Source organism: Heliangelus exortis, chromosome 3 (assembly GCF_036169615.1).
Source record: "Heliangelus exortis chromosome 3, bHelExo1.hap1, whole genome shotgun sequence".
In the NCBI taxonomy this organism is placed as follows: Eukaryota; Metazoa; Chordata; class Aves; order Apodiformes; family Trochilidae; genus Heliangelus; species Heliangelus exortis.
In genome coordinates, this window is record NC_092424.1 from 90,458,815 (window position 1) to 90,486,758 (window position 27,944).

A 27,944-nucleotide genomic window follows, 5' to 3' on the forward strand; every position below is an offset into this window, starting at 1 on the left:
TTTTTTTCGTTTTTTTCCTTTTTTTCGTTTTTTTCCTTTTTTTCGTTTTTTTCCTTTTTTTCGTTTTTTTCCTTTTTTTCGTTTTTTTCCTTTTTTCTTTTTCTTTTTTCTTTTTCTTTTTTCTTTTTCCTCCCCTCTTTCCTCTGTTTATGATTTATTGACTTCCATTCTGTCAGCTTTTTTTTTTTTTTTTTTTTTTTTTAACCACTTTAATAATTAGTGAAACTTCATTTGAAAAGGATTTTTTTCTCTGTAACCCTTAGGAATTACATCTCACAAATGCAGACATCTTTATCTCCTCAGTCACATTCAGCATTTGATTGTAGATTTTGCCTGCTTTTGGACTGTGACTGATGTGATCCAGCTTGATTCTCTTTGATTTCTTCCATTTGCTTGTTGGACTTTTCTATAGAGGAGACACTGTACAGCTGCTCAGGTAGCACCATTGAATTTATCAGCTGAATACCTTCTCCAGTGCTCCTGAAAAACACCTTACAAACTAACTTAGATGTCATCCCATATTGAGTTTATTCTCACTAGGTCTGTAGCTGAATCTAAATAAATAATCACTTCTCATTTTTCACCATTGTGGTGTTCTTTGAATGCATATTTAGGCAGCTTGTGAATTCACAGACATCTTGAAGTCACTCCAGAGGTCTATGTACAGGAGTCATGTGAATCTGTATCTAGTAAGTAAATTTTTTACAAAAGTGGAGAATCTCCATAGTGATCAAAGAAATTAACTTTTTCCACTCTGTAATTTTTTTGTGCTTTGATAAATTTTTATTCTATGCCCATTGACCTTTTTTCTTTTATTTTTTGCAAAGTACAAATTTAACTTGGCACAGGTCTAGGGCAAATAGGTGGGATGATTCAGGCACAATTTACAAGGCTCTCCTTCCATCAGGATTAGTCTTTTGATTATTTCTCACTCCAGAAGAGTAGCTTCTACTTTCTGCTCTGTAAAACCTTTGTCCAAAGCTTCTGTAGAAGTCACTGTGCCCTCCTGACATATGTAGGAGTTTCCATTATTTTACTTTCCCATGGTTTTGGACACAAAGCTCCAGCCCACCATCACTGACTTTTTGTCACAGGAAAATTGTGTGATCCTTTGTGAATGCTCATTATTTCTTACAAATTTAAACCCTGGCTCTTAAAAAGTTTTGTACTACTTTCCACGTCTACCAGATGTCCCACCCATGTTTATGGGAACAAATGAAGTAATTTAAGGATGTGAGGATGATTTTTGGTCCTCAGAACTTGCGTTGTACTCTTCACAAACATCTGAAATTTCCCTGCTCCATTCAAGAGTCTAAAAGGAATTCTGCATCACAGAAGAAATCCATAGTTCATCGTAATAGCTGTTTTTATTTCCCTCTTCACCTCTGAATGGTAACTAAACTCAAACGATATCCATGTTTTGGATTAATTATAAACACACATATATTCTTCTCCTTACCCAGAAGCTCTAGAGCTGCCCAGGTCCTTCAAAAAACTGCAACCCCATTAGATTTTTTATTTCTGTAAGGTTGTACTCCTCAGCATAGGCTGTTCTACCATCTGATGCCTGGAAGTCTACTTCATCTGTAAAGATCATGGGGTTTGGAGTCAGCTAAGAAGGTAATTTTCTTACTCAATGGGCCAGTAAAATTTTCACGAGATTTCTGCACCTTGAAGTCCTTCAATGTTTTCTAATTCCATTATCAGTCACACATGTTTTCCTCTGGGGGAAAAAAAAATCTTCCATGAAGTTTCCATGACATTTTTTTCTCCCTACTTGCAACTTTTTATTGATAGTTTATGCGCTGTCTTCTCTTTCTTCACCAGAAGCCATTTACAAAATGTCTCTTCACTCAGGCTTCAGAGACCATCTCTTGAGCAGACTTTTACAGGAATGGCCCAGTCAGCAAGCTGCTGTTTTCCTGTGTGTCTTGTCTTCTTGTAGCAGAGATACAAGCTGGGCAATTACTCAAGTTTCAGTCTTTCCATATTGAGAATCGCCTATAAATTGAGATTAAAAAGGACTAATTCATAAACACATTCTGTATATGTTTCTAACTGTCACAGTACTTTCTAAATTTTGCTTATTACTTCAGTTCTTGGTTGTGATAGATCAGAAATCCAAGTCTTACCTGATTGACCTGTTTGTTTCTTTTTTTGTGCAGATGTTACTGACCATAACTGTTGTGAATGGCAGGGGAAAATTTTGAGGCAGGACTGAACGTCCTTCTTGCTCCCCTTATATCCAAAGTAACAACAGTGAAACAGCTGCTAAAATTAAATACTTCTCATGGAGGTCCTTCCTAGAATGATTCTTATATAACTTAGAAGGACAAAACCAGATTTTGGGACCTACATATTATCAAGCTTCTGTAAAAGTTAATGATTGCATCACAGAAAAAATCTTGGGTGTTAGCCAATACAAATAGATTGGAAACAATTTTTGTCTACACCACATCTAAATTTAGTACTGAGTTTCAGCTGGTTAATATGGATTATACTAATTCACAAGAGAGGAAAATAGTTCATGGTACAGTTCACAAGATGTCTGAGCTACAAGACAGCTGATGAATCTGGAAGCTCTGCACTCCACACAGTAGAATACTGGAGTTTGTTATGTACAGCCTTCTGTTACGATAAATCCTGCTTTTTTTTCTTTTTCTTTTTTCTCATGGCAAATCAGAATGATTTTATCTGGATGTACTTTCTGTATGACCCAGCTAAATATGGGAACAACATATGTGGGACCAGATTCTGTATCCAGAGTCACTCTGAGTAGTGGGACTCTGAAAAGGTCTAAAGGTATATATGAGCCTACTGAGTTAATATAGCACTATGCAGTGAAAAAAGGGGAGCCTAAATCTTATTTACTTTGTGTGTGTGAATAGAAATCTGTAAGAATTCTATAAAATCTTTCAAATCCAAGGAGCTAATTTGTTTATGACTTCGAAATATTCTATGCCTTTGAAATATCCCTGCCTCTAGACTTAGTGGTTATATTTACTGAAAATCAAATGTCTTGCCTCATTTTTGAAAGACCCATTTAATCCAAGAAGGCTATTCACATTATTTATTTCTTTTTTTCCCAGATTTTTATGATTAATATAGGATAGAGACCTATTCTAAGTGGTCTTACATGTATCTTGGAGAAGTCTCTATCTTCATTGTTTATGTAAATAGCCAGGGCTCCTGAAGTTGCCACCCAGATTAGATCTATTGCTCAGAATGCCTATTTATCATCATTAAGCTAAGAAGAGCTATCACTTTAACTATGGAAATACAGCTTTCCAAACATCAAACTTTTTAAAGCAACATCTTAAATGACAGGGACTGAGGAAAATTCTTTTTTGTAGATCCTGGGCTCCAACTACTATTTTCCAGTTGTTTATTTCTCATGCATTAGCTCTACTTTCCTAGCCCTAGTCCTTGCTCTCATTATGATAAAACAGAATTAATTTCAGAATCTTGGCTATACCAATGTGGTAAACCAAAGTATATTTATTGAAGAAATAATGTAAAATACTAAAAAGCTAGTATGCAATAGGGCTGTTGAACTTCTGTCCCTTAAAATATAATATGAGCTTGGGGAGATGGTTTAGAAAGTGTATTTGCTGGCAGAATTAGATAAAAGTCTTGTATTTCTAGCTTTCTGTAGCATAAATTCTAAGTGATGTTCTTACTGCAGCTCCTGTATTTACTGGGATTTCATATACAGCTTAAAGTTCTGTTTAAAATGCAATGAATTAGAGTGCAAGGTGTGATCCTGGTGTCCTAAACTCTTATTCTTATTACAATTCACAGGCAAGCATATCTTTATCAGAAGTGTAAATATTTATTAGGAATCTGCTGAGGTTAAAAGAACTATTGCTATATACCAGGAGTGGAGTTAGTCCCATGAAATTATCTGTCATACACAGGTGTAAATTGAGGTGGTCCAGCGTATGGACTTATAGGTTCCTGACTGGCTTCTTTCTATTAATTGCCAACTTATAGAGATGGCAAAAAGTAATTTTTTAAAAGAATTTCCCTGAAGCTTCAAGCCTGGTGAACCTGAAAAGTAGAAATTATGAAAACTAGAAGCCATCAGAAAACATTCGTAAGCTTAGATGTGTAAGTAACATCAGCCTAGTCTTCTACAACACATTGAAATATCACTACTTTACTTGTTATCACTAATAAAAAATGCAGCAGTTTATGTAAATCAAATTACATGATCTAAACACTGTATTACATTGGAAATAATCTAGATAAATACAGACTTTTTTTTTAACCATTGCACAGGGCAGTTGATTAATTTAAAAGATACTGTTTCATGGCCAGTCTTTCATGCCCCACTATTTAATGCACTCCGTTTGTCCTACACCAAAAGTCATGGGAGAGAACCCTGTGTTGCTGCTGCAAGGGAGGGAGAAAGGGAACTCATGGCTGGAGGAGTGGATCTCAGGAGAATTGGCTTTCATGTGATTTCTATACTGATGAATCATGCTAAATCCATGACTCACATCCTCAGAACTATGCCCTGCAAACACTAATGCACACAGTAATATGACCATATTGTACTTATTTTAAGTAAATCTACTAGAGACCAAGTTTTTACAGAAACAGATCTGTGTCATTAAAAGTGGTTTATTAATGTACATCTTATCTTTTCCAAACATATCCCTTCAGTTAGGAGAGGAAAGTTATGTTTCTCGTTACTCCAGGCTTTAAAACTTCATGGATGTGAAAAAGAATGGCAAAATTCTCTTTTTTTTTCTGGAGCAAGGAAAAGTAAGGCCTGCAGAATATGATTCCTATTTCAGGAGGTGAAAAACAGATGTAGAAGAATAGGTTTGAAAGGTATTTTTCTTAATCCCAGTCAGTATCACATCTTCAGTATATTTAGGTAATATGGATTTAGCTCAGCATAACTCCTGAGAGTTTCCACAGGGAAACAGTTTTCTGTTCACAGAGAATTGGCTGCTATAATTTGTTAGTAGAGTAACCAGAAAGTTCATTTGAAACCACAGAATCCTGAGACAAAGAAAGACATCGAAAGCTTTCACAGTGTGAGAGGAGGATGACACAATTTCTGATTGCCTGAAGGAAGATAAGAATATGGCAGAGACCTCAAAATGACTAATTTGGACACAGTTCATGCTTAGTTTTCAGTCTGGATTATATCTTAATTTCTCTTTCGTATGGTCCTACCTTTTTTATGCTTTACACAAGAATGTATTTTTTTCCCTCTTCATACTCAGCATCTAAGAAATACTGCCAAGTAATATTGATAAATAATCAGCCAAAAAGCCACCATTTTCATAACTTAAAGGAAGGAGCAAAGCAGTGATCTATTGGGGCTCCGTTCTCATCCACTTTTGTGCATGATTTCTTTTAATGTGACCAGCTTAAGGGTTAACAGGACTTCTCTATTTGCCTAGGTTAAACAAAAAAAATCATTAGTGAAGCCTGGGTGGTCACTGCTGGATGTAAGTCATATCACTAATTTTGATTGAGACCTCTGCTTTATTACTCTAGTTTTCTAGACTTCATTCTAGATTCTATTGCATATGACGTTTATGCATATTACATGATAATGTTTCTAAATTGATTAGCAGGAAGCAGACTTGTTAAACAGAGCATCACCAAAACTTGCAAAAGATTTGTTTAAGGGGTCACAATAAATTGTCCTTGAATGGTAGGAAATTGTTCATACTGTTGATAGAAATGTTTTCCTTACAGCCCAGAGGTGCTAGATATTGAAAAATACTGATTCTGTCAGATTTAAGCCCTCATAGAGCTGTCATTTGCAATTATGTTCTCTTTCCATGGTATAGTTAAAAGTTACTTTTCTTCCTTTTTCTTCTTGAACATTTTAAGCTAAAGTAAGTATTATCTACCCTATGATAATTCATATATGGAATCCCTTAAACACCTCTCATCTACAACGATCTGAAAGGAGGCTGTAGTGAGGTGAGTGTTGGCCTCTTTTCCCAGGTGACAGGACAAGAGGAAATGGCCTGAAGTTGTGCCAGGGGAGATTTAGAAGAGATATTAGGAAGAATTTCCTTACTGAAAGAGTAGTCAGGCACTAGAATGCTGCCCAGGGTGGTGGAGTCACCATCCTTGGGGGGATTCAGAAAACTTGTATATGTGGCCCTTCAGGACATATCTAGTGGGCATGGTGATTTTGTGTTCATGGTTGGACTTTGTGATCTTAGAGGTCTTTTTCAGCCATGACAGGTCTGTGATTCTAGAGGCTCTTCTTTTAAATAGGAAAAAATTATACACAAAATACACATATATATGAATGATTCAGTGACAGCAATCAAACAGCATCATCACAAAGTGAGATAGATGTTTCATTGCTGAGCTGCTCACTTTTCCTAGTGCATAGTAAGAGTGAGGATGGGCAATAAGGAACTGTTCTCAAAGATGTTCCTTTCAGATGTTCCAAATTAGTGCCTTTCTGAGATATGATTTAGAACAAAAAAGATCTTTTGATCCTTTGCTTTCTTCATATAGCCAGACAACAGCATGGCTGATTTTTTTGTTTTTTTATTTGCATTTAAATGGACGGTGATAGCTCTTTCTGTCAAGTGTGGAGACTTCTGCCTGGACTTTGTGTATGAGTGTGCAACACAGACACTTACTGCCTTGATCATTTACAAAAATCTGCTGCTGTTCAGTGATTTTTAAAAGAGGTCACATATTAAAACACAGAATGGGTTATGTTTGAGACCTGATTTGTCTCCTGGCTGAATAAACAGTACAGTCACAAGCTTGAATGGATGCATGGGTATAAGGCAAGCCTGAAACATCTGTGGGGAGAGAGAAGCTGACATCTCTCAGCAATGAGCTACAAAATAGATGAGCTGCTCATTGATACTGCTGTGCCTACACTACAAATAACCCACAATGTCTCAGAAAAACACTTGTAGCATCAAGAAGACATTGACCTCAGATCCTGCAAAATGGCAGTGACAGAGGGGTTGAGGACCTTGAGTATGAGAGCAAAGAACCACTGTATGGAACCCATAACCCATACTGCTTTCTAATGTGGTTGGCTGTTATGTTTGGGAGAGCTTTTATATTATACAGAGAGCTACTGGAGTTGCATTCCCCTTCCTACCTGCCAGCCTCAGACCACTGTTAGCCAGGCACCCAGTCTGATGAAAGCTGCCACTTCCATGTTATTTTATTAATGTTTTTCTCCATATGCACTCCTCCACATGAGTACAGGCTCCACATAGCACAGCTCTCAGGTTCCTCCATGACCTTCCTGGATATGTAGGGGCGGACATGAGGAACATCACATAGGCACAAGCTGTCAATTAAGAACAGTTAGGGAATGGCCCCAGAGGACTTAAATACTGCTTTGCCTGTGCCAGATTTGCCACAGTTGGGTGTGTGGGTTCTTGAAGTTTGCCCAAAAGCAGTGGACACCAACTCCTGGTTTTGGTGACACGTTTCCAGATATGAAAGTCATGTGCCCACTGGGAATTCCCAAAGACAAAGTGTTCCCACCAGCCTGTCTCCTGGACACAGCAGCCACTGAGGCCAGGTCTTGCAGAAATCATCCTGTCCCTTCACCTGGAGGAGAAGCACAGGAAGGTGGGCAGGAATTTATTCCAGGTGTCCATCTAGGCATCTTTGCAGCCTTCTAGATTAGATCTATTCCTCCATCACAACACCTTGGAGTGTGTATTGTCCAAAAGGGGTGAGGTTGATTTAGGTAACAAGTACCAGTAGTTTTGCATGGACAGAAAAAAGGCTTCTGCACCTGGTTTCTGGCATGGGCTCTGGTTCCACAGATGAGCATGGAAAGGTTGTGCTGTGACTCCTGGAGGCCTGTGAGAGAGTTTCACTTCAAAAAGTGTGAAACCTCAGATGCAGCAGAAGTGCTCAGGTGCATGGTCAAGTAATATCTATTCTTGCAGTAAGCTCCCCAAACTAAGTACTTTTGAAATTAAAGGTGAAAGGAACATTACCAAGTTACTTCAAACTACCGGTCTGCCCCTTTTGTAGCTAATCCCAGGTCTCTGCCTGGGGTCGGGATGCTCTTCTAGACTGAGATGCTCCGTCCGACGCCTTACCGGTGACCGGGTAGCGTGGCAAGCATGATTATTTTGAGGTGCACGGGTGCAGAGGAGGTGCAGGAGGGGAGCAACAAAGTTCCCGTGCTGGACGCCTGGGCCGGGGCCCCGGGGCCGGGCGGGGGCACTCCCCGCCGCTGCGGGAAGGCGGGCGGGGGCGGTGCTGCCGGCGGGGCGGGCTCCGGCGGGCGATGCGGGGCCAGGGCTGGGTCCGGGTCGGATCTGGCGTAGGGCAGAGCCGCGCCGCAGCCAGCGGAGCCCTGCGGCAGGTGGGGCGCGGCGGCTGGCGGAGGGAGGGCGTGCGGCCGCCGTCAGGTCAGCGGGGCTGCCCGGAGGAGCAGGGGGGAGAGGCAGGATCCTCGGCGGCTCTTTAGCCCGGAGGGGCTCCCCGTGGCCGGGGCGTGAGGCTGGAGGGGCAGCCGGGAGCGGCGGGAGGGAGAGGAGGGGACGGGCAGGTGCAGCCATTCCGGAGGCCTCGGCCCCCGCCCCGCAGCCTCTCTGCCCCCGCGGGAGCCCGGGCGTGGGGACGGTGGGGGGCAAAAGCCGTGGGTCTGAGATAAGGACATTTGTGCCTCCTGAAAGAGGGTTGTATCACTGATGGGGTTCTTCTGCAATGTGATCGCGGTGCGTGCAGGCAGATTGTACTGGCTTGAAATCCTCACTTCATTTATTGGCATTAGATAAAATAATTTATATCGTGCTATATCGTGTGCCATACAGCAGAGAAATCTGCTGTATACTCGCACCATGGATGAAACAAGTTTCTGACTTTGTGTGTTAACATATTTGATAGTTTGTGGTGTGGGTGTTAAGGCTTTGCAATAAGTAGAAGAGTTCTTAATAGCTGCAATTATACTCGTTTCTGTACCTGGAAAGACAGATCTGCCCTGTGGGCTGCTTCTGATTGCTGCTGTTCGGTTCTGTAATGCTTAGATGTACGTGGTACTCAGTGTGCTGAAAAGATCTGGTCCCCAGTTTGAGAGTTTCACAGGCTGCTATGAAAACTATTTGCTGGTTGATTCTGAAAGTCTCCCAACTTTCAGGCACCTGGAAAACCTTTTGGGTTTATTAGACTTAGTAAACTAACTTGGAAGTTTTCTCCAAACCTTAATTGTGGGGGTGTGTAGTATTTATTTCTGAAATACCTATTCAGATATAAAATACTGAACTGAAGAATGGGCACAAAATGTTTATTGCAAGAACTGTATTAAGTATTTTCTTTAGAAAAATTTGCTTTCAGCATGAAGACTTTGATAAGTTACAGAATATTAAAGATGTGCAAAATCAAGACAAATGCCATTCTGAGATGCACAACAGGAAGACTGCAGATGTGTGATGGCATTTCTTGGCAGCTGTGACTTTGGGGTCTGTGTTTGGTATCAGTACTGTCTGGGATTTTGGACACCACAGTTTAAGCAGAGTCTTACCAGTTAGGCAGGAGATGAGTAGCAAAAGTGATCAGAGATCTAGAAAACATACCCTATGAGAAAATAGTGTAAGAACTGGAATGTTATAGTCTAGGGAAGCAAAGGCTGATGAGAGATGTGATAACAATCTTCACTGTGTAATTGGTTGCTGCAGAGTGGCGGGAAACCAACTGTTCTCCACATCTAGTGGAGATGTAACAAGAACCAGCATGCTGAACTACATCAGGAGAGCTTAGGTTACATGGTAGGGAATGTCCTGTCTAACAATAGTGCAGGCATTAGATTGTCCAGATAGGGTGAGGAGTCTCCTTCACTTTTTAACATTAGACCTAACAAATATTTAGCAGAAATGCTTAAGATAATGGTGACCGTGCCATCCTCTTTTAAGACACTATATGACCTCTCTAGGTCCCTTACAGGATTCAGGGCTCGCAGAAGCTACCAGGAGGGTAGCCTGTGAACTCATTGGTGATCATGCATATCAAGTCAGTGGCTTTGTAAAGTATAACACAGCCCAGTAATTAATTTATAGTATTTCACTCTTAAGACTAACATTTATGCTAGATTTTGACATTCTTCTTCCTTCTGCTCAAACTCCATATAAAGTTGAAGTCCAAGAGAAGTGGTGAATGATCTGCTAAAGAATATCACATCATGGCATCATCATGAATAGATTGGCTTATTGGTTAATGTTAGTAGATCTGAGCTTAGCTCTGTAAGCTGTATCACATTCCTTCCTTTAGTACTTCAGGTAATACAGGTGAGTCTCTGGCAGTCCATTACTTCAATTTAATTTTGGCCATGATCATCATCTTTGAAATTACTATGATTATAAATTAGTTCTTAAACATAGTTTGAGAAGTGTACATTGTCATTCTGCGTTAAACAGGTTCTTTTCCCAGTCCAATCATTAGCCCAACTAATAACTAGTAACATTAGCCCACAAATAACAGGTGGCTGGAATGAGACTTGGTGTTTTTTTTTCCTTACACCCATTATCTGAATGTTTTTGCTGCTTTGCTCAAGTTTTATTCTTTTATTGTGTTATTCTTTGTCTTGTTATTATCAACTTACATTTTAATTATTTGGAAAATTCTAATATAGCCTTTGCTTTTCACAAACAGCTGCTTGTGAAATTACCTTCACAGGCTAAAAAATGATCACTGAAGTTTTTTGAAAACCCATGTTTTATCAGGGTGGGCACAGATGAGGCCTAACCTCTCTTGCTTGGTTATTTATCATTATTTTGTATCCCTGTATTCTGCCCTTACTACTTTAGAGAAGCACTGAGTAAAGCTGATTCAGTCCTTCCAGTGTCTCTTTATAAGACAGGCTTTTAAAATACTTCTAGTCATCTGTATTATCAAGATGTCTTTGTTTCTCTCTTTTCTCTTCTTTGGGCTAGCATGAACCAGAGCTGAGCCCAGTAAGCCTGCAGAAGGTGCCTTGTTCCTGTGGCATCTTCTGCTGCTTCTGCTTCCTCCTCAGCTGCTCCCTGTGCATCACACAGGCACTGGTGTGGCAGCCAAGGGTGCTTGAAGAGACCCAAATGTGCTTTATAAAATGTGTTGTCTTGTATTTACTTTTTATGATACTGGTTTGTTGCCCTCTTATACTGTCAGAGATTCCCCTAATCATCCAAAAGGACACGTTTTGTTAGGGCGCAGCAGTGGGGGCTCCCCATGGAGGAGCCTGGCATCCAGGACCCTTTCCACCACCCCAGCCATGATCAGGGTGTCTGGGAGGGAACAGCCCCAGCCCCAGGCATTGGGTGCCTCCCTGGGGATGGACTGAGGACAGGCTGGAATGTGGGCCTGCAGGTAGGCTCAGCTGGGGACCATCCCTGCTGCAGCATTGCTGGGGCAGGGACTGATGGTTCTGGGGGAGCTGAAGTGGGGTCCTGGGCTGTGGGAAAGGGGCAGCGGGGGCCTGCTAATGCTGTGAAGGCCCTGACATATTGCAAAACTTAACTGATCCAAATTTATGTTAAAAATGTGTGGCATTTATCCATTAGCACACCAGTGAGTATCTGAAATATCTTATGATGTGCACTTTAGGAAAGGTGAGTCTATAAATACTGGAAGGAAGGCTTTGCCATCTGTCCCTGAGTGTCAGTCACAAGATTGCCAGAGAGTTTTTATCTTCCAACTACACAAAACAGAAAGGTCTCTAGAAGATTATTTTTTCAATAAAGATGTGTGTGGTTCAGCACACCATCACTCTGCAGCACATCCTTGGCCTTCCTGTGCTGCAGCATGGGCTTAGGGTTCAATGCTTCCTGTGCATTCTCTGTCTGGAGAATCCTGTGAACCTCATTGAAAGTCAGCACTGAACACACACAGATCTTTGTATTGGAGATGGCTCCATCAGCCACAATCTGCTTGTAAGTAGCCAGCTCTACTAGTCTGGAGAAAGTATTTGGGCTAAGCAGAAAGAACAGTTTCAGGAGGTTGCTACACCAGAACAATAATACTGGTTTTTCTTCCCTGCTTTTGGCCATGAAAAGCCCTGCAAGGCTTCTGTGGGGCATCATTTAGGACTGAACTGGCCATGGAAAAAAGCAATATTTGGTAGAAGAAATCTTAGACCTATGGGGGGCACAGACAAAATGACTTGAGAGGCTTTTTCCCTCTCTCTAGTTTTTATGGTACTGGGGGACTGTGAGAGTTACAGAAGAAACTTTTCTCAGTTATCATTAATCTGCAAAGACATTGTTTTAAAGCAGTGTTGATTGATTTAGCCTCCCAGGGTAGATGTCAGGCACAGTATTCATGATTAACAGCAGATAGAAACCAGGGAGATGAGCAGTGTTGATCATACTGAATAATACTATAACTGGAAAAAAAAGAGCACAAAGTAAATACATGTCAACCTTTTGGAATTTTGTGCAATTTATATCGTTTCAATGTTGGATTGAGTAATTGATCTTTTTATCCATGTGCTTTATGCTATAATAAAACAGGATTAAATACTGAGAAGTTAATAGCTGCTCTAGGTAAAACATACAGGCACTGCAATGACACACATTCTCTATAACTAAGAACATACAAAAATTGCAGGGAAATTTGAACTTGATGTGGTGAAAAATAAAACTATCATTCATGCCAGTGAGATATTTACATTTTTCCTTTATTTCTCCATCAGTTCAAAGTAAGCTTGTTAAGAGTACTGCATTAGCACATAGTAAATCTAAAATTTCAACTTGTATATCAATACTTTTAGTCTTCTTAATAATTTTATATTCCAAGAGTTTTCTTTCTCACATGATTAATTGCAGTAGCTTGTGCTGAAGCTTTATTTTGAGTCATGAAACGCTGAAAAAATAATAAAGAAAGTCTGGAAGCCTCTTAGCAGTGTAGACAGAAATGAATACTGATGTGGCAAAATGAGCAGGTCCTTGAGATCACCTGGGGAAAGCAGGGAGGGACTGGGTTCAATTGTAGGTCTCTTGGGGCAAGAGAAGTGGCTGCAAGGGCCACTGGCTTGGGGGACAAAGGTATGAGGAGGGCTCAGGGCACTTTTTAGGAGAAGAAGGGTTTGGATGATCTCTTTTGTTCCCTGATGCTTTTCATCCAGACTGTATCTCCTCATGGTCTCCTCCAATGTCTCATGTTCTGGGTGACTCTTACCATATCTACAGGCACCCATTTATTCTCAGGCTGTTTTCCTTTCCCTCTTCATTGGTCCTTGCACTCTCTCCTCCCCCTCCCAGGCTTTGAGAAAATGGCTGGAGTCTCAGCATCACTTGTTCTGGCTGTTGGGAATGTGATAAATAGAGTTATGAAGAGAGATAAGAGGGCTGTGTGGGGGTGAAGACAGCACTTCAGAGACCAGAGGGTTTGTGCTTTTGCAGTACTGCATGAAGTGAGAGGTGTACAGCAGAGAGGTATGGTAGGTCCTGCTGCTGCAGGACACTCATCCCTGTCCTTAGAGGTTGTGGATTGGTACTCTGTAAATGGGAGGTGCTAATCAGTGATCTGGGATGCAGCTCTGCCATCCCCATCTTCTTTCATGTCAGTATAATCTACTGGTAGAAGTGGACAACTTGCTTACAAGTGTTCAGGCTTGCGTGTGGTTGTAAAAGGCCTTGAAGTGATCACTGGGATTTTGTAGGCTTTAATTGGGAAGTTAAGATTAATAATGTGAATGTGTCTGGACATGGCATATCCATGGCTGAAGCAGCTGTAGCACATCGTATATTTGCTGATGTGGTAAAACTTGCAGAACTTTAAAAAGATTTTATCTGTGGAATATGATAGAAAATCATCTTTATCCAAGCTGTCTTTGAAAGGCAGAAATTGACTGGCTGGAATAAAGGTTCTGTGGTTGGAGTGTGCATTAACACTGATATTTGGTTAGCTCAGACATTTTTTATATTTTAAGGACCATTTACTCTATTCAAAGGTTTTTTTTTCTTTTTTTTTTTTCTTTAAATTTTATTTACTCCACTTTATCAATTGTAAAATGTTGATCTGCATTATCCAAGCTGTCAATTCTTTCCCCCTTTCTTTTGTGTAAATCTTCAGAGCCATAGTGATGATAAAACATGTTCAACTTGCCTGGCACACTTACATCCTACATAAACAAAAAGCTGAGCTCTATTTTGAGATTAAGCCAACAATTTTTTAAAGCATGCCAGCTTGTATTTTCCAAAATATATTATAACAATCTGTACTTTCTTAGTTAAGTAGAGTTAATGGTTTCCAAAAGTTTTCTTTGTTTAGTCAAAACTGTTGCAGCGTATAAGAATGAGCCAAATTAAGGTAATTTAAGACACATAAGAGTGCTGTAGTTGGTGTAACAGCAGGAGTATGTGTAGGCTCAGCCTTAACAGGCACTTGTGAAATTTGTTGGCAAAAGTTCTTTGTGCTTTTTTTTTGGGTCTCGTCAGGTAATTCCAGTTCTCAACATCTTATAAGTTGCCCAGTTCCACAATAGCTTGCAATACCTTATCTGGAGAGATCAAGATAACATTACATAGTTGTGCCAACAACACAATTTATTAAAATACCAGATTATTGAGCTCAGCTTAAAATATTGTGTTATAAACCCTTGTTTCACTAAAATGTGCAAAACTGTGTGAAGTTTTGCCAAACTAGCAGGGGAGCTGCCAGGGAGGAACCACATAGTCCCAGGATGGGCTTTCTAGACTATCAGTGTAGCAATAGTCTAGAATAATTTGAGGGAAGGTGTATGAAGTGGTACTTCAATTCTTTTCCTAACATCAGACACTTAAAATTTTGAAATGATAGGTGCAATTAGAAAAGTACCTACTGGCTTTTGTGTATCCAAATACGATAATTTATTTTTCCTCATCTTTAACCTCCTGAGATCTCTTGTGTGGCTCTCTTGGAGCTCTAGCCCAACCTCCATTAGACAGAGATATAGGCTGTTTAAACAAATGTATTTTGCTTTAATTGCAGCTCTCTTTGACCAGACCAGCATATTCCTACTTACTTGCACTTGGGATCTGGCCCTGGTTTCCTACTATTTCCCCTTTTCTCATTGCAAGTAGAGAAGATAGAATCAAATTCCCAGTTAAATGAAAAGGCATAGGAGAAAATAGTAAGTGTAGCTACAGTGTCTTATGTGGAGAAGAGAAGGCAGGCACATCTGTGCAAAATCTTAATGGGTGGGCGAATTATACAGAAGAATTATGAAGTTGGAAGAAGGGGAACTGGACCATTGTTGGACTGTTAGGGTCATGAATTCATTCCTTTCTCAGCTGGGGGAAATGATTCAAAACAAAAAAGCACTCTGTGGGAAGTGGCTCTCTGATACTAGACTTTGTGCCCACATCAAAAACCTAGGGAAAAGTTACATAATGCTGAACTTCTACTTAGTTGGAGGATTGATTGTTTATGGGAGGTGGACATGGGAGTCCCAGCTCCTAAAATCTTGGCCTTGGTAACACAGGACTGGAAGATAAAGTAGGTCACTCCTGGCAGAATATAAACTGAACTGAATGTCAGTGTTATGGGAAAGGAAGGCACACAGTTCCTTATCAAGTGGAATGGGGTCTGGCTAGTTACTGTATTTTCTTTAAAAGGTTCCATGGGGAGAGAGCAGAACTGTGTCTGTGAAAGTGAGAGAACTTCAGAGCTATACCATGAGATTGACCATCAGCTCGTGAGATAGAACAATGTGGAAAAGTAGAGCCAAGAATATCGGGGGTATGTAAAGAATAGACCCTTCTGCTTCATTGTAATTTAAACCAAAGGAAACTTTAGGTAAAAATGTGAAAATAAAAGGTGTTAACATGTTGAAGGGAGTTTTCAGAGACAATCTCACCTAATTATCTACTGAAAGGAAACGGAAACTCTCCTTCTACTGAAAAGGAGTCCTTCAGAAATGGTCACTTGCAGAGAAAGGGAGGTTCAAATGGCAAGTCTAAGAAAATCAACCAAATAAATTAAACAGTTTTCTTATTAGCTCTGGCTAGAAGCTGACAGAAAAGGAAGAAGAGGGAAATAATGGCAGCTAAAAGACACAGAGGAGATTCTAACTATCCCTGAAAAGTAAAATGGAGAAGCCTTCAGGTGCTGTGTAGAATTGCATAAATTATGAGATATCACTGGTGATAAAATGTATGTAAGTGCTGGCAATCTGTTACATGCTGAAAAATATATTTCTGCAGTATAATAGATGATAAAGTCATAAAGTAGATGTGTGGGGTTTTTTCTTTTTTACTGCCATGGGAAAGAATGAGGGGTGGGGAAGACAAGGAAGAATTGTTGAATTGGAATAACAGCAATTTTTTTAAGGTCCTAGACAATAGAGTTTTATGTTGGTTATTCCCTGATGAATTTGCAATGAAGAGAAAGGAATGTAATTTCATGCCCATGTGATTAAGTCCATTTTCTATGTAAAGAGGCCCACATGGTCATGGTGGGCTCATGACTCAGCTGAAGTGAACATTGACAACTTTTGCCAAAAAGAGAAGGGAAGCCAGGATGCAGGGGATTTCATTAAGAAGCTCCAAAGAGAGGACAGCTGTACCTAATTTTCAGAAGCACATAGTTGTCTTCGAGGAAGGGAGGCAGTACCAAGAAAAAAGCTTAATTTTTGTTTCTTAAAGAGCAAAGACATTCCAGTTATTTTATCTCTTATTTTCTTTTCTGATCTGGGTTTAAAGATGGTATGTGACCTCAGAAGGGGCTTTTCTAACAAAGGAGAATTTCTTTTTTGTGCATGCATTCATATACCTATGTATGCTAAGTAATCGCTATAGGTAATGAGTAGTTAATGCACTGGTTGCTTTGGTATTACTTGATAGTAATAGCAAGAAAGAGGCATCCCACAAAATAATCTTGGAGCTGTCCAGTACAGAGCATTTCCCCTTCAGAAGTGTTGGTGTTTTGCAGAGAATCTGATTCTCTCTGTTCCTCAGCAGTTGATCAAATGCACTTTTGGATTCGTTTCTTGAGTCACTCTACCTGCATTTTAAATAGAGCTACAGTAACATATGCTACTCCTGCAGAAGTATTTATAAGATGTCTTTGGAAAGTTTGGTAGTTGCAGGCAATGAGATCTTGCTTGAATAAAAGTGATGGGAAAGTTCTCTTACACAGTGATTTTATCCTAAGAACTGCTCTATAAAAGAGTGGAGAATAAAAGAACTCAGGTGTGGATAATGACAGATGAAGTAAATAAATAATCACTTTGAAAATTAACTTATTTTCTTGTTTGAATAAACAAGTGGCAGCCTTTCTGTCCTGAAAGTGAATAGGTCAAGATGTAAAGAGTATGTTGATACCATGGAAAATAGGTATCTTGCCACTTTTTTCCTCAAATGATTGTTTTCTAGTCTTTTTTCCTTATACATTTGCACTGCTTGATATTTTGATCATGGAAGCATATTTTGTAATATAGCTGAAAGATATTGACTTTCTGTGTTTATGTATGTACTTTTTTTCACCTTTCATCCTGTCTCAGAACCAATAACCATGTCTGTAGATACAGAGTTTATCTTTAACAGTTTGTTCCAGTACATAAATGGCAGCATTTGGTTTTACAGATCTAAAATATAAAGCAATGCTTATGGATTATGATATCATTGCTATCTTGATAAATTGTACAGTCCATACATGGCCATTCACAGACAACTTATATAACTATTGTGGTCTTAAAGTACCTGCAAATGCTCCACTGATGGACTGACAAACATAACTTCTATAAAATATACCTGAGTATCTTTGGTTAGTAGTCTCATAGTATTAAATATTTCAGCAGTTTTGTATTTTGTAAGTATAGTATTAAAACCTGGGGGATAGATTTCAAAGAATACTTTCATTTTGGTTGTTTCTTTTACAAGAAAATCAGTGTTAGGTGGAGGTTATAGCATGGCATATCATTAGCTGTTACTTAAAGTTTCAAGTTCAGTGTATTTTTTGTGTTTATTTATTTTGATGACTTTTTGACTTGTTTCATTTGGAGGCCCAGTGCTACAGACAGTACTCTGTTTATTTAGGCCCAAATGCAGCACATTACAATCCCAGTGCAGATTTTATGTTCTGTCCAGATCACCTTTAACTCATATGGGCTTTTTTTTTTTTTTAAGTGAAAACAGCGGTCCACTCAATTATTTTAAGCTGAAGAAGTAACACTTTCTGCACAATGTCTGGTTTAGTCTAAACCCACAGGTTCTAGTTTTACTAATGGTTAATGAATGAATGAACTATCAAAATCTGTATAGAACTGAGACCAGTGTAGTGCTTTGGATGAGTGGTTACAAATTTTTGGTCATGCTTCTGTGAAGAGCATAGTGATGTAGTTGAAGGTGAGTGTGTGATATTTGCCAAGTCACAGTAAAGAAACTTGGTTTTCGTGTTTCCATTGGACCCATAGGAACACAGAAAAATTGGAAGAATGAGCCTGAGAAAGACCAGTGAAATCAGGATTTCTTGGAGTGCAGCTTCTGTAAGCAGCACTTGTTAAATGTTGTGTCTCTGTTTTGAAGCACAGAATCTCCTGCAGAGCATCTGTGTACTGGATTACTAATATATTCTGGCTTAGACAAGGCCTCTTTCAGGTACAGAAATGAGTCTTGAGGCCTAAGGACCTTGGTTTGTAACTTCTATTCTAGGTGTCTAAGTCTAAAATTTGAATGCCATAGAGACTCTTGCTTCTGCTCAGACCCAGGGGTAACTGAAGGCATTATGGCTATGTTTCTGTCAATAAAAATTCCTACACACCTACACACCTGATGCTAGGCATGCCTAGATATGTGTGGCACAATAGGTACCTAGAACAAGCCAAATTCCTAGAAAGATTTGCAGGACAGGAATTCCTCTATCTCACCTGTGGATCCTGGTCCAGCAGGAGTTTTTAAGACATGTTTTTAGAGCAAGATCCTTGAAAAGCAGTATTTTTTTACTCTTTATGTCTTGTGATTATATTATTAGTCAGATGAGAAGACTGGGGTTTAGTTCCTTCCTCAACTTGATGCAGCTTGAACTATTTACCTGTGCATTTCTGATAAATGTTTAGAGTGAGCTTCTGGATAGAGAGGAATGGGAGACGAGAAGTACGAATTATGCTGTAATGTAACTATGGGTGGCATCCTGTGTTTTAAGCCCTTTATCTACCAGCACTGCAAAGAGCCATAAATAAAGGTATCAACATTTTCAGTTTCTAAAGTTGTCCTTGTGGCATAACTGATGTGCACCAACACTAGCTACCTGTGGTTCATTTTGGGTGTTAGGCCTGCAAAATCAAGATGCATCACTCAGGAAGAATTTGTTTTTTAAACTGGACCAAAGTGAGAGGCGCAGGTGTCAAGAATAATAGATACTATGCTTCTTACTAGTTGAAGAGGGGAGAGCCTGATTTATTCAAGCAAGGATGATGGCAAACATTTTTGATTGACAGCTAGCTGAACATGAGCCAGCAGTGTGCCCAAGTGGCCAAGAATGCCAACATTATCCTGGCCTTAATCAGGAATACTGTGACCATCAGGACCAGGGAGGTGATCCTGCCCCTGTACTCAGCCTTAGTGAGGCTGCACCTTGAATACTGTGTGGAGTTCTGGGAACCTGCAGTGTAAGAAGGACACTGAGGTGCTGGAGAGGGTGCAGAGAAGAGCAACCAAGTTGATTAGGGGTCTGGAGAACAGGTCTTACAAGGAGAGGCTGAGGGAACTGGGGCTGTTCAGCTTGGAGAAGAGGAGGCTGAGGGGAGGCCTCCTTGCACTCTCCAACTACCTGAAAGGAGGCTGCAGTGAGACAGATGTTGGCCTCTTCTCTCTAGTAACCAGTGACAGGACAAAAGGAAATGGGTTTAAGCTCTGCCAAGGGAGGTTCAGGTTGGAGATTAGAAAAAATTTCTTCACAGAGTGTTTAAACATAGGAACAGGCCACACACAGAGGTGGTGGAGGCACCATCCCTGCAGGTCTTCAAAAGATGGGTAGATGAGGTGCTACAGTGGATGGTTTAGTGGTTAGGGGCTGTAGGGCAGATGTTTGGACTTGATGATCTTAGAGGTGTTTTCCAACTTTGATGAATCTATGATTCTATGAATCCAACATTGTACATGTGTTGCTGTATTAGAGACAAAGCTGCAAAATTAAAGCACGCAGATGTATTGTTTATACAGCTTTGAGCAACAGCACACTCTGCAGCTTCATTAGGATTTTCCTATTCAAGATGTCCCTGAGCAGAATTGAAGAAGTGTCTCTCTGGCACTCAGTGATGCTCTGTAGCACCAATGGGCAAGACTTGCCCAGCAAAGCTTGTGCCTGACTCCAGGCTACCCTTCACCACCAAGAGGTTGCCTTCTGGTACAGAGTTTTCAACACCTATTTGTCATACCATATTCTTATCTCTTAGTAGAGGACTGAAATATAGAAACAAAGTTTTAATACATTTTTTAATCTGTCTTTTTAAATTCATGTTAATTATGTCCATTAAAAGTTTGTCTGTGAAATCAACTTCAGAGACAGGGAACACCATATGAAAGGGAATGTATTTAGAAACTCTTCATCTGGATCCATTTTGGGTTTTTTTTGTGCATATTGCATAGCACAAATTATTTATTGTTATATTAGATACGTTTGGAATAGATCTTTTTTTTTTATCTTGCTGTGTTTAATGGTTGTTCATGCTGCTGGCTTACTGTATTTTTGACAGTTTATGAATCCCATAATTTAATATCTAATAGGCACTTTCTAACAACACTATAGAAATGAACATAAATCTTGTGCATCATGGACAGCAAATATAAATTGTTTTGTGTTGGTACTCTATAGCATGAATGCAGGCACTGAACTCTAATGAATCTGAAGGTGTTGGCTTGCACCATGACAAGCAGTAGCTTTTTTGTAAGCAACTGCTTTGCACAAAGTATTTAAAAATTAACTGGAGCAAAAAGATGATCTGAATAATCTGTGTTAGTAATGCTTTTAAAACATGGCCTTTCCATTTACTGTAAGAAATACAAATTGAAACTGACATTTAACAGATTAATTTATCTTCACCAGCCTTTCTCATATGAAATCACTTAGACTGCATGCATGGTGCTTTTGACTAGCTGTATAATCCTTAGTTTCAAGTGCCAGAACAAAGTTTGGAAACACTGTTTGATCCGAAACACTGTAAGTCACGCTCAAGGTTTTGTGGTCTTGAGAACACAGAATATATGTGAATTCTCTCCTCTATATGAATTCAGCATTTTAAAACACAGAAACAAATAAACAAACCTCAAATTACCCATTTTTCTAAGAGCACTAGTTTGACATTTAACAAAAAAAAGCCCTCTCAACTTGAATAACTCTGCAGTATGTCTGAAAACGCGCCTGGCATCTGTAGAAATGTCAGTCTTCTGGCATGAGTAATAACATATTGTATTCTTTTAATTTTTTTTGAAAGCTGTGTATTAGAATTTATGAAAATTATAAAATCTGCCTTTTAAATGTTGGGGACTTCTCACGTACGTTACAGACTTGTACTTTGACCTGTACTATAGACCTGTTCAGGCCTACCCAAAAGTGTCGAGATACAGTGTAAGCAACCTGTCTTAGGTCCTAGCAAGTATGCCCTGTTGTTTTATGCTGTCTTTTGCAGTCTGTGTTGGTGATAGTAGAAATTTTTTCAGGTTTGGAAAATAAGATAGACATGTTTTGTATGTTTTAAGAAACAGGAACTATTTTGGAAAAATTCCTCTCTGCTTTTGAAAAAAAAAATTGCTGCCTAAACTGCTGTGACCTCTAATCACCATTTATCTCACCTTTTGCCAATTTAAGTCCTAAAATCTTTCAGGTTGGAAAAGACCCTTGGGATCACTGAGTCTGACCATAGTCCCTACTCTTCCAAGTTCTCCCCCAAACCATATTCCCCAACACCACATCTAAACCACCCTTAAACGCATGTGGGGATTGTGATTCAGCCACTTCCCTGGGCAGCCTATTCCAGTGTCTGACCAATCTGTGAAAATTTTTTTCCTAGTGTCCAGTCTAAACCTACCTTGTTGCAGCTTAAATTCATCCCTTCTGGTTTTATCACTATGTGAGATAAGACCAGCACCAATCTCTCTACAATGTCCTTTCAGGTAGTTATAGAGAGTGATGAGGTCTCTCCTCAGCCTCCTCTTCCTCAAACTAAACAGTCCCAGCTCTTCAATCGTTCTTCATAAGGTTTATTCTCCAGGCCTTTCACCAGCTTCATTGCCCTCCTCTGCACTCACTCCAGTGCCTTGGTATCCTCTCTTATATTGAGGTGCCCAAACCTGGACACAATACTCAAGGTGTGGACTCACAAGTGCTGACTACGGGGGGACAATCATCTCCCTGCTTATCCTGGTTACACTATTTCCAACACAAGCCAGGATGCCATTGGCTGTCTTAGCCACCTAGGCACACTGCTGGCTCGTATTCAGCTGCTTGTCAATAAGGACCTGCCATATTTCTTTTGGTTTCCTTGTGGAAATTTAAGTGATAAGTGCTTATGACTTTTTGGGACCACTGCAGATCTCATCCCTGGGGCGCAGATGACTCTCTGACCCATATGTTGAAAGTTTCTTCATAGACATAGGGTGGGAGGAAAGAATTTGGTTTCTTTCCATATGCTATAACCTGGCAAGTTGGAACAGGATGCTGCTCTCCACCCCCACTCCATCCTTGCAGTGCCAGCTTGAGGGGGAACTGTCTGGGATGGCTGGAACAATTTTCCACAGTTTAGACCATTGAAATTTCTGAGAATTTCCAAGTGCATAGCAAACTTCCATGGCCCCGACTATTGTACTTGTAAAAATAAAATCCTCTCATACTTGAGGGTAGTTCTCCTAATGGTATCTTTGAGATTTGAAATTTTATTCCTATTGTGCTATTAAAACCTTATTAGTGACTGTCTGAAGATTAACCGCATGGCCAATAGCACAGATTGTCTGGAGTGAGAGAAAAGAAAAAGCAAAGATTAAATGGTTATAGCAGTATTACAGGGTTCAGGAACAGGGCTACGGGAACTTTTCATAGGAAGAGATGAGATGATACTTATGGTTTTGCTAACTTAGTAATGGGAGAATCACTTACCAGCATCAACAAGGGTAGAGATCATTGTAAAAAAACAATGTGATAGCTAGACAGTTAGGATACAGATAAATTCAGAATTCGACCACAAGGAGAAATGTAGGGAGCATTTAAAAAAAAGTTAATACCAACACTGACCCCTAGACAACAAAAGAGCTGGAGTTACTCCTAAAGGTGGTAAAGCCACCACTACTTGTTCAAGAATCACAGGCAGTAAAAGGCGACCTTGAATGTTGAAAGCTGAAGAGCTGGTGGATGCCTGCTACAAAGGCTCATATTGCATCTCAGTACAAGATACATTTCTTAAGTACCTCTTAGGTGTCATAATGAAAAAAACCAAACCAAACAATAGAACTGCTTTTTCATTGCTGAATTGAAACTGGCAGACATTCCCTCTGAGGCAGCAGGATGGCAGGGCCTACTTTCTTCACCCTGTCTCACCTCTTCCTCCTTCTGCTCTTCATTGAACTCTCCTCTTGCCTTCAATAGGCCCTGTTCTGAGACAAAATAGCTCAGAAAAACAAACAACTTGGAGAAAGGTGATGTACCTGAGGAATGGGGGCCATGCACCTTGAGGGCAAGTGCCCTGTAAATTGTACTCCGAAGGAGGCTGGGACTTGCTGGGATCACCCTGTCCAGCTTCTGATTAAAGGAGACCCAGTCAGTGTAGGCTGGCTAGGGTCTTGTTCAATCCAGGTTTAAATAATACCAAAGATGGAGATTTTGCCACCTCTTCTACTGTCTGGCCATCTTCCTGGTAGAAAATGTTTCCCATGCATTGACTTCCCACATATTCCCGTTTCCTGTCATCCTTCCACTGTATGTAGGGAAAGCTGCGGGGTAAGTCTGCCTCTGTCTCCTACACACCTTCCCTCTAAGTAGGTGCAGCCTGCATTGAGATCTCCCTGTAGCTTTCTCTGCTTACAGAGAGGGAGATTGGGGATGAGGGAGTGAGGAGGAGACCCCGATTTTATTCATGTCTCCCACTTAGACCCCATAGTGAGAACAATATTGACCAGGACTGTATGCAGCTTCCCCATGCCTGCTCCCCACACTCCGGGAGTCCTACAGAGTCTTGCCAGATATCTGACCTTCCCCTCAGCAACAATGCTGCATCCTCCTGTTGCCCTGCCATCCCACAAGCTAAGTTGCCTCAGTAAAGGCCATTCTTTAAATAATTGGAAACAGGTTCATTAGCAGACACTGAGGGGATACCTTTGAACAGCAGTACTTCTGAGACCATCCTGAATAATCGTTGTCAACAGTTTATTCTACATGGGTTACTTCAGAGATGATGTGCTTTTTTTTTGATGTCACTATTTAGTAGATAATCACCTCAATATGTGCTGTTGCTCCAGGGCTGGGACAAAATAGACCAGTATGTTTAGACATGTGATGTACAAGGCTTTTGAGTAAAAACAGGGAATTAATCTGGGCTCTTACAATAACAAACAAGCTAAAATGTTGTACCCTGTTCTATGTCTACACCTGGGATATACGTCAACAATAGAGTTCAAAGGAAAGTAAAAAAAAGGAGGAGGGGTTCGGATGGCAACAAGTCAAGTTGTTTTGTATATGAAGGACAGGACTGAGTGGTCACTTGGCCTGTCTGTACACATAGATATAAGAGAGTTGGGGGGGACCTTTCAGTTTTGCTGAGAAAGTCATAGACAGGATTAGTGGCTCAAAATTTAGACTAATTAATCATTTAAGTAAGATGCAGTTTATTAAAAAATGGGGCTGATTAAACAGTGGGAAGGACCAAGGGTGTTGGGGAGAGGAAGGATGGACTTTAGTCATTAAAGCAAGATTAGATGATTTTCTTGAAAAAGCAGTTTAATCCTGTTTCTTGTGAACAACCTATAGTATACGCAGACAGGGGTCAGATGACAAAAATATCCTGGATGATCCTTACTCTTCCCAAGATCACATATAATGTCTTTGGCAAAGCAGATGGACTTTTACTTAACTGTATGGATGTTGTGATGGCATTTCTCTTCTAAATGTGTGTGCTTTCATGTATAACTTAAATCAGCTCATTTTTCAGGCACCCATCCAGGGGATTGGGAAAAACTGGTGTTTTCCTGTGTGAGAAAGTGATTTGTAACATCCAGGGTGAGGTTTGTATGGTGTCTACTGGTTTACTTCATATTTTTTTGTAATGCTGTTTACTTCTTTGAAACAAAGATGAAAGCAGGGGAGGAATACACAGGAATTTTCTGGGGAGGGAATACCCAGAGACACAAGCTGTGTAGTGCTGGGTGGCCCTGGCCTTCTCCCCAACCTGCACCTTTGCAAAAACCTTTGTGGCAGGATTTGTCTGTTCATAGTTTATTTAATCCTGCAGCTATTGTGTCCATAGTTGCTTGGTGGACTAAAAGAAGAACAAAGGGAAAGAACTAGGAAGGAGTTTTATACTTTATGGATGTAATAAAAATAATTTTCTTCATATAACAGGCTGTTACAGTCGTCACATTATAAAGAAAGTGAACTTGAATACTTGCTGGAGTATCTTTTAGTCTTCTTGCAGTTGCAAAGCAGTTTAGTGTGTAAATTTTGCATGGTTTTAATTTTTGCTTGGTATCTGGAAATGTAATATTTTCTCAGAGTACAAATTTTGGATATACTTGAAACAGCAGATGTTTATGTTTTTCCCGTTGAGCATGAATGTGCTAAATTTCTGTTTTCTTCCTTCAAAAAAACTGTTTAAAATATTAAGGGTGTGATTAAGTGCCACTGGAGACTTAACTGGGGTTTTCCTAGTTTTCCCTAGTTCATGTTCTAAATTCCTCTAGAATTTCCATTCCTTCAGCAATCACAGCCTCCTTTGAATGACTTATCAATATTTTCTGTAAAAACAGGACTAAGTAAAAACTCCCCATAATTTAGAAATCATAGACTAGGAAAAAATTCTTTTTTTGTCTGCTTACCTTATATGACTCTTCTGGGTCAAGGCATCCTTGTCAAAATGCCAGCATATAATCAAATGCTTTAAAGTAAGTCTACTTCATAATACCTTTATATGTAGTCTAAAGTCTGTTGTACTAATGTAACTGTAGTAAAATAGTGTATAACCAGCTTTTCCACTGTTCCCATGGCTGTGGGAGAGAAAAAAGAATCTGTTTTGCCTCTTACTGAGTGTTTCTGGGAATGTGGGTAAAAAAAAGGAAGTCAGTTAAAGAATTGGAAAGGACTAAACTTTCAAATGGAAACTTTGAGCTAAAGCAGGGGTCAATATTGTCATTTTTATCCCCTCCAGCATTTTAAAGTACTTTTGTATTAGGACTGAGAATAGCATTAAGTATAACTTGTGGAAAAGAACAAGGAATAACACTACTTGGCTTGACCCATTGTGCTTAGTACTGTAAATGAAACCTGTTTGAGGGAGAAACAAGAAAAATGAATAGAAGAAAAAGATAGGAAGACAAAAACCCTTTTGTTTCTGATGCTGTCCCTGACTTGCAGGAGGCAAACAGGGCTCATGGACTTCCTCTTTCCTTCACATATCAAACTTACTTTAAATTACCTCTCATTTATTTCTTAGTCCTCCTCTCTTGTTTTCACAGCAAATGTTGCAGTAACCACATTGAAAATAAATCTTAGCTAAGCCAGCACTACTCTTCTTTTTTAAAAAAAATGAGAACAAAAATTAAAGAATGAAAGGCAAGTAAATGTTAGAGGAAAAGAAAGAAGTATGAGGAGCTATTGGCAGAAGTGTGTACCTGACATATCAGGACCTGGCTGAATTTGGTAGCACTGACTGTTTCTGAATCTGCAGCTGCCTTTGTTTTTCTGAGGACTTTGAGACTACAGCAGTAACGGATGAGCAGTTCTGTGTATCTCTTGTCAATGAGGCATGATGCTAACATATTCTTTAAATTAAATGTTCTTACTTGGGTCGGTTCCATTTTTATGTTGCCTTTAGTCCTCTTTGTATCAACATTCATTGTTACAGATCGTTGTATGTTTCTCTCAGACTTGTGCCAATTTCTATAGTGGTTTCAAAGATGAATTATATATAAGTACATATAATTATGAGTATAGAAGTAATTACAAAGAATTATTATGTATTTTTCAGTTATTGTATTACAGGCTCCAGTGACTGTTTTTATTCTTTTTACCAACAACTGCCACTTGCCCAATTGAACTCTACCTTTCCTGGCTCAGACAAAATGGTCTCTATTGCACCAGGTAGTTATTTGTATTAAATTGTTTCCTGTTTCCTTGTTTGGTAACATAGATACAAACACATGTTCAAAGCCAAAATGTGAACTTTTGAATTTCCTGTAGGCTCAGATGTTTCTTATGCAGAATTCTGTTATCCTAGGTTAATTTCAACTTTACAGTTTGTGTGTCAGATTTTAACCTATTGATAGCTGTTTTGTTTTCCTTGGGTCCGTCCAAGGAGAGACAAGTCTGTGGAATCTCAAGTTGCTTGATAAAGAGAGAAATAAGAGCCTGGGCTTTTTGCAGGTGGGATGAAATCATGGTTTCCAGGGAGACCTCAAATTTATTTGTTGCAGCTGGAATGCTGTGCCTGCTTGCTTAAGTTGCTCATCCTATATTGTTTTCCAGACAGTCATGTATAAAAGTCCAGCTACTCAACTACTGTGGTAAGCCTCCTTTCTCTTCAAGCTGTAATAACTAATTGCCAGTGCCTGGCACAGCATCCTCTTGGGGTGGGAATAAATCCAACAAAGTACAAAGTGCCAGAATAAATTTGATTTTAAAATACAAGCTGTCTGTGACTTCAGATGTTGGAGCATGAATACAGACTGTCTCTGCTGTAGACTGAAGGAGTCTGTGGGTTTGTTGTGCTTTACTTAATCATATGAAAAATAAACAGCCTGTTTCACTAACAGGAATCTTTGCTTCCAGAAGTACTTGTCTGCTTGCTTGGGTTGTAATATATATCAACAGCT

At 39.7% G+C, this 27,944-nt stretch overlaps 1 protein-coding gene across 1 annotated transcript in view; it reads left to right on the top strand.

Annotated features, from left to right (window-relative positions):
• Positions 1-8,305: 8,305 nt before the first annotated feature.
• Positions 8,306-27,944, top strand: part of COL21A1 (collagen type XXI alpha 1 chain) — a 96,521-nt gene continuing 76,882 nt past the window's right edge. The window contains exon 1 of the mRNA XM_071741647.1: positions 8,306-8,390. The gene's annotated coding sequence lies outside the window, so the exon portion shown is untranslated. The remainder of the gene's footprint in view (positions 8,391-27,944) is intronic.